The sequence below is a fragment of the Canis lupus genome, chromosome 10, assembly GCF_003254725.2.
Source record: "Canis lupus dingo isolate Sandy chromosome 10, ASM325472v2, whole genome shotgun sequence".
NCBI classification, from domain to species: domain Eukaryota; kingdom Metazoa; phylum Chordata; class Mammalia; order Carnivora; family Canidae; genus Canis; species Canis lupus.
Window position 1 is genome coordinate 16330495 of NC_064252.1, and position 8077 is coordinate 16338571.

Here is an 8077-nt window from a genome sequence, read left to right on the forward strand (position 1 = left end):
TGCTTTATATCAGCTTAGCTGTCATTTGCCACTTCTTCATTCCACCATAATTTAAAATACACCCTGGCCTCACACCCTTGAGATGTGATTTATTTACATTAAGCATACTTAAGTAGTAATATTCAGAGCATCCTCATTCAAAGTCTTATTTCTTCTCTTCTGACTTGTTTGAGGATGAGTATGTGTGGCTTGTGATTTTATAACATACTGAAGTGTATTTTAAATGTTCTATTCAGAAGAGACCTCAGCATGATCAGTTAAAGAAGGAAATCAAAGATCCCAGGAGGCCAACCTTCAGAGCACACTAATGAACCCTCTTTTCTTGGGAACTCTGGAATTGAACTTCTAATAAGGAGTTGGGGAAGAAATCCAAAGGGACTCTGAGGAAGTTAACAGGAGACTGTCGGTGTAGTACAAAAGCCACGTGGGAACCAAGTAATGATAATGATTAATAACAGGAAATAGAAAACAACTTTTTTTTTTTAAAACAGCATGTTTTTTGAGAAGTTTGCTATATGCTGGGCATAATGCTAAAGATACCTTTGTTATATTTAATGATGACTGCTTCAATTTCCTCCGTGGTTATTGGCCTGTTCAGGTTTTCTATTTCTTCCAGTTCCAGTTTTGGTAGTTTGTGGTTTTCCAGAAATGCGTCCATTTTTTTCTAAATTGCCTAATTTATTGGCACATAGCTGTTCTTAAGATGTTTTTAAAATCATTTGTATTTCCTTGGTGTTGGTGGTGATCTCTCCTTTCTCATTCATGATTTTATTGAGTCTTCTCTCTCTTCTTTTCAATAAGGCTGGCTAATGGTTTATCTATCTTATTAATTCTTTCAAAGAACCAACTCCTGACGTTGTTGATCTGTTCCACAGTTCTTCTGGTCTCGATTTCATTGAGTTTTGCTCGAATCTTAATTAACTCTCCTTTTTTTTAGCTCCTTTAGGTGTAAGGTTAGTTTTGTATTTGAGTTCTTTCCAGTTTTTGGGTGGCTGCTTCTATTGCAATGTATTTCCCTCTCAGGACTGCTTTTGCTGTATCCCAAAGGTTTAGTTTGTATGTTTGTTTGTTTGAATTGCTTGGATTAATAGACAGCAACACTTTCTTTATTTTTTATAAAATTATTTTTATTGGTGTTCAATTTGCCAACATATAGAATAACACCCAGTGCTCATCCCTTCAAGTGCCACGTAGGTGCCCGCCACCCAGTCACCCCCACCCCCTGCACACCTCCCCTTCCACCACCCCTAGTTCATTTCCCAGAGATAGGAGTCTTTCATGTTCTGTCTCCCTTTCTGATATTTCCCACTTATTTTTTCTCTTTTCCCCTTTATTCCCTTTCACTATTTTTTATATTCCCCAAATGAATGAGAACATATAATGTTTGTCCTTCTCTGATTGACTTATTTCACTCAGCATAACACCCTCCAGTTCCATCCACGTTGAAGCAAATGTTGGGTATTTGTCATTTCTAATGGCTGAGTAATATTCCATTGTATACATAAACCACATCTTCTTTATCCATTCATCTTTCGATGGACACCGAGGCTCCTTCCACAGTTTGTCTATTATGTGCCTGTTTTTGTGCCAGTACCACACTGTCTTGATGAGCACAGCTTTGTAGTACAATCTGAAATCTGGCATTGTGATGCCCCCAGCTATGGTTTTCTTTTTTATTTTATTTTAATTTATTTTATTTTATTCATTTTATTTTATTTTATTTTTTTATTTATGATAGGCACACAGTGAGAGAGAGAGAGGCAGAGACACAGGAAGAGGGAGAAGCAGGCTCCATGCACTGGGAGCCCGACGTGGGATTCGATCCCGGGTCTCCCCGGATCGTGCCCTGGGCAAAAAGGCAGGCGCTAAACTGCTATGCCACCCAGGGATCCCCAGCTATGGTTTTCTTCTTTAAAATTCCCCTGGCTTATTCTGTATGTTGGTAAATTTAACACCAATAAAAATTATTTTATTAAAAAAAAATTCCCCTGACTATTCGGGTCTTTTCTGATTCCACACAAAACTTAAAATAATTTGTTCTAACTCTCTGAAGAAAGTCCATGGTATTTTGATAGGGATTGTATTAAACATGTAAATTGCCATGGGTAACATTGACTTTTTCACAATATTAATTCTTCTAATCCATGAGCATGTAATATTTTTCCATCTCTGTGTCTTCCTCAATTTCTTTCAGAAGTGTTCTATAGTTTTTAGGGTATAGATCCTTTACTTCTTTGGTTAGGTTTATTCCTAGGTATCTTATGCTTTTGGGTGCAATTGTAAATGGGATTGACTCCTTAATTTCTCTTTCTTCAGTCTCATTGTTCGTGTATAGAAATGCCACTGATTTCTGGGCATTGATTTTCTTTTTTTTTGCCTTTGGGCATTGATTTTCTATCCTGCCACGCTACCAAATTGCTGTATGAGTTCTAGCATTCTTGGGGTGGAGGCTTTTGGGTTTCTATGTAGAGTATCATGTCATCGGTGACGAGGGAGAGTTTTACTTCTTCTTTGCCCATTTGAATGCCTTTAATGTCTTTTTGTTGTCTGATTGCTGAGGCTAGAACTTCCAGTACTATGTTGAATAGCAGTGGTGAGAGTGGACATCCTTATCTTGTTCCTGATCTTAGGGGAAAGGCTCCCAGTGCTTCCCCATTGAGAATAATATTTGCTGTGGGCTTCTCGTAGATGGCTTTTAAGATGTCGAGGAATGTTCCCTCTATCCCTACACTCTGAAGAGTTTTGATCAGGAATGGATGCTGTATTTTGTCAAATGCTTTCTCTACATCTAATGAGAGGGTCATATGGTTCTTGGTTTTTCTCTTGCTGATATGATGAATCACATTGATTGTTTTACAAGGGTTGAACCAGCCTTGTGTCCCGGGGATAAATCCTACTTGGTCATGGTGAATAATTTTCTTAATGTATTGTTGGATCCTATTGGCTAGTATCTTGTTGAGAATTTTTGCATCCATGTTCATCAGGGATATTGGTCTGTAATTCTCCTTTTTGCTGGGGTCTTTGTCTGGTTTTGGAATTAAGGTGATGCTGGCCTCATAGAACGAATTTGGAAGTACTCCATCTCTTTCTATCTTTCCAAACAGCTTTTGTAGAATAGGTATGATTTCTTCTTTAAATGTTTGATGGAATTCCCCTGGGAAGCCATCTGGCCCTGGACTCTTGTGTCTTGGGAGGTTTTTGATGACTGCTTCAATTTCCTCCTTGGTTATTGACCTGTTCAGGTTTTCTATTTCTTCCTGTTCTAGTTTTGGTAGTTTGTGGCTTTCCAAGAATGCGTCCATTTCTTCTAGATTGCCTAATTTATTGGCGTATAGCTGTTTATAATATGTTTTTAAAATCGTTTGTATTTCCTTGGTGTTTGTAGTGATCTCTCCTTTCTCATTCATGATTTTATTAATTTGAGTCTTCTCTCTCTTCTTTTTAATAAGGTTGGCTAATGGTTTATCTATCTTATTGATTCTTTCAAAGAACCAACTCCTGGTTTTGTTGATCTGTTCCACAGTTCTTCTGGTCTCGATTTCGTTGAGTTCTGCTCGAATTTTAATTAACTCTCTTCTTCTGCTAGGCGTAGGGTCCATCTGCCTTTTTTTCTCTAGCTCCTTTATGTGTAAGGTTAGGTTTTGTATTTGAGCTCTTTCCAGTTTTTGAATGGATGCTTGTATTGCGATGTATTTCCCCCTTAGGACTGCTTTTGCTGCATCGCAAAGATTTTGAACGGTTGTATCTTCATTCTCATTAGTTTCCATGAATCTTTTTAATTCTTCCTTAATTTCCTGGTTGACCCTTGCATCTTTTAGCAGGATGGTCCTTAACCTGCACGTGTTTGAGGTCCTTCCAAAGTTCTTGTTGTGATTTAGTTCTAATCTCAAGGCATTATGGTCTGAGAATATGCAGGGGACGATCCCAATCTTTTGGTATCAGTTCAGACCCGATTTGTGACCAGTATGTGGTCTATTCTGGAGAAAATTCCATGTGCACTTGAGAAGAATGTGTATTCAGTTGAGTTTGGATGTAAAGTTCTGTAGATATCTGTGAAATCCATCTGGTCCAGTGTATCATTTAAAGCTCTTGTTTCTTTGGAGATGTTGTGCTTAGAAGACCCATCGAGGGTAGAAAGAGCTAGATTGAAGTCACAAGTATAAGTGTATTATTATCTAAGTATTTCTTCACTTTGGTTATTAATTGGTTTAAATATTTGGCAGCTCCCACATTCGGGCCATATATATTGAGGATTGTTAAGTCCTCTTGTTGGATAGATCCTTTAAGTATGAAATAGTGTCCCTCTTCATCTCTTACTACAGTCTTCGGGGTAAATTTTAGTTTATCTAATATAAGTATGGCTACCCCTGCTTTCTTTTGAGGACCATTTGAATGGTAAATGGTTCTCCAACCTTTTATTTTCAGGCTATAGGTGTCCTTCTGTCTAAAATGAGTCTCTTGTAGACTAGCAAATAGATGGGTCCTGCTTTCTTATCCAGTCTGAAACCCTGTGCCTTTTGATGAAGTCATTAAGCCCATTCATGTTCAGAGTTACTATTGACAGATATGAGTCTAGTGTCATCATGATATCTATTCACTTCCTTATTTTTGTGGATTGTTCCATTGAACTTCTTCTTAAAGGGGAATTTTAAGAGTCCCCCTTAAAATTTCTTGCAGAGCTGGTTTGGAGGTCACAGATTCTTTCAGTTCCTGCCTGTCTTGGAAGCTCTTTATCTCTCCTTCCATTCTGAATGAGAACCTTGCTGGATAACGTATTCTTGGTTGCATGTTCTCCTCATTTAAGACCCTGAATATATCCTGCCAGCCCTTTCTGGCCTGCCAGGTCTCTGTGGAGAGGTCTGCTGTTACCCTAATATTCCTCCCCATAAAAATCAGGGATTTCTTGTCTCTTGCTGCTTTAAGGATCTTCTCTTTATCTTTGGAATTTGCAAGCTTCACTATTAAATGTCGAGGTGTTGAATGGTTTTTATAGATTTTAGCAGGGGATCTCTCTATTTCCTGGATCTGAATGCCTGTTTCCATTCCCAGATTAGGAAAGTTTTCAGCTATGAGTTGTTCAAATACATATTCTGGCCCTCTGTCCCTTTTGGCGCCCTCAGGAACCCCAATTAAATGTCAGTTTTTCTTCCTCAGGCCGTTGTTTATTTCTCTTAATCTGTCTTCATGGTCTTTTAATTGTCCTTCTCTTTTTTTCCTCAGTGTCCCTCTTTGAGATCAGCTTGTCTTCTATGTCACTCACTCATTCATTCACCTTTTTAACCCTCGTCGTTAGGACTTCTAGTTTGGATTACATCTCATTCAATTGATTTTTAATTTCCACCTGATTGGATCTAAATTCTGCAGTCATGAAGTCTCTTGAGTCCTTTATGCTTTTTTCTAGAGCCACCAGTAGCTGTATAATAGTGCTTCTGAATTGGCTTTCTGACATTGAATTGTAATCCAGATTTTGTAACTCTGTGGGAGAGAGGACTGTTTCTGATTCTTTCTTTTGAGGTGAGGTTTTCCTTCTAGTTTTTGCTTAGTGCAGCGTGGCCAAAAACAAGTTGTATTGGGAAAAGGAGCAAAAGAGAGGAGAGAAAGAAGGAAAGAAAAGAGAAAAAGAAAAAAGAGAAAAGGAAGAAAGAAAGGAAAAAAGAGAAGAAAAAGAGAAAGAAAAGAAAGAAAGGGAAAAAAAGTGGTGGGGGAAGCAATCAGAAATCAAAAAACAAACAAACAAACAAACAAAAAAAAACAAAAAACACGGGGGAGTATCTTCTGATTCTGTATACTTTAAGTCCCTTGACTTCCGCTGGAACTTGTCTGTCTAGCTGGTCTTCGGGGGAGGGGTCTGTTGTGCTGATTCTCAGGTGTTAGCACTTGGGGGAGCTGCTCTGCCCCCTGCCTGGTCCAGGGCTCAGTGGGGGTTGCTTACCCCTTGAGGCCCCAGGAGGAAAACCACAGTGGTGGCGGCCAGCTCTGGAGCCCTGGATTCAGCTCCAGCAGGAACTCCGGGGCTCTCCACCTGCAGGGCCTGGAGGCTCCAGGGCGGGGCCACTGATCTGCTCAGCTCGGGGCAGGAGCATCCTTGCTGTCCTGGGCCCTCCCGACCTCTGCCTTTCCCGGGGATAGGCCGGATCCTGGGCTGTGTCCCAGTGCCCTGTGCTCCCGGGCCTGTGTTGTTGGTTTCGCACTCCTGGTTGCGCAGCCCGCTCCGCACGGAGCCTCTTCCCTCTGCGGGAGCCGCCGCCGCCGAGCTGCTCCCGGGCCGCACAGCCCCCTCCACACAGTGCCGCCAGCCGAGCCCCTCTGAGCTGTTCCCGGGTCAATGTGTGCACGCTGCAGCCCTTAGGGAGCTCGGCGCACTCTCCTGCATGCGCCGCAGGTGTCTGTTAGTGTCCCAGGGAGCCTGAGGACATCCCCCCCTCCTGGGGTCCTGCTCTAACTCCCTGCGGGCGCCTTTCTGCCCGGGAAGGTTGGTGCAGCTCCTGCTTCTCCGGGACAGTGCTCTCCTGTCCTGGGGACACTTGCCCCGGCCTCAGCCCGGCTCCTTGCAGGGTCCCTTCCCCTTGGATGCCTTTTGTTTCCTTATTTCTTTTTCCCCGTCTTCCTACCTTGATAGAAACCCAAACTCTTCTCACTGTAGCCTTTCAACTGTTCTTTCTTTAAACCTCAGGCCGAATTCGTAGATTTTCAGGATGATTTGAAGGTTATCTAGGTAATTTGGTGGGGACAGGTGATTTGGGCACCCTACTCTTCCTCCATCTTGCCCCTCCTACAAGAAAGAGAAATTAAGGTGTCAACCCCATTTACAATTGCACCCAAAAGCATAAGATACCTAGGAATAAACCTAACCAAAGAGGTAAAGGATCTCTACTCTAGAAACTACTGAACACTTCTGAAAGCAATTGAGGAAGACACAAAGAGATTGAAAAATATTCCATGCTCATGAATTGGAGGAATTAATATTGTGATAATGTCAATGTTACCCAGGGCAATTTACACGTTTATTGCAATCCCTATCAAAATACCATGGACTTTCCTCAGAGAGTTGGAACAAATTATTTTAATTTAAGATTTGTGTGGAATCAGAAAAGACCCCGAATAGCCAGGGGAATTTTAAAAAAGAAAACCATATCTGGGGGCATCACAATGCCAGATTTCAGGTTGTACTACAAAGCTGTGCTCATCAAGACAGTGTGGTACTGGCACAAAAACAGACACATAGATCAATGGAACAGAATAGAGAATCCAGAAGTGGACCCTCAACTTTATGGTCAACTAATAATCGACAAAGGAGGAAAGACTATCCACTGGAAGAAAGACAGTCTCCTCAATAAATGGTTCTGGGAAAATTGGACATCCACATGCAGAAGAATGAAACTAGACCACTCTCTTACACCATGCACAGAGATAAACTCGAAATGGATGAAAGATCTAAATGTGAGACAGGATTCCATCAAAATCCTAGAGGAGAACAGAGGCAACACCCTTTTTGAACTCGGCCACAGTAACTTCTTGCAAGATACATCCAGGATGGCAAAGGAAACAAAAGCAAAAATGAACTATTGGGACTTCATCAAAATAAGAAGCTTTTGCACAGCAAAGGATACAGTCAACAAAACTCAAAGACAACCTACAGAATGGGAGAAGATTTTTGCAAATGATGTATCTGATAAAGGGCTAGTTTCCAAGATCTATAAAGAACTTATTAAACTCAACAGCAAAGAAACAAACAATCCAATCATGAAATGGGCAAAAGACATGAACAGAAATCTCACAGAGGAAGACATAGACATGGCCAACATGCATATGAGAAAATGCTCTGCATCACTTGCCATCAGGGAAATACAAATCAAAACCACAATGAGATACCACCTCACACCAGTGAGAATGGGGAAAATTAACAAGGCAGGAAACCACAAATGTTGGAGAGAATGTGGAGAAAGAGTAACCCTCTTGCACTGTTGGTGGAAATATGAACTGGTGCAGCCACTCTGAAAATTGTGTGGAGTTAAGAAGTGATCTGCCCTGATCCAGCAATTGCACTGCTGGTGAATTACCCCAAAGATACAGATGG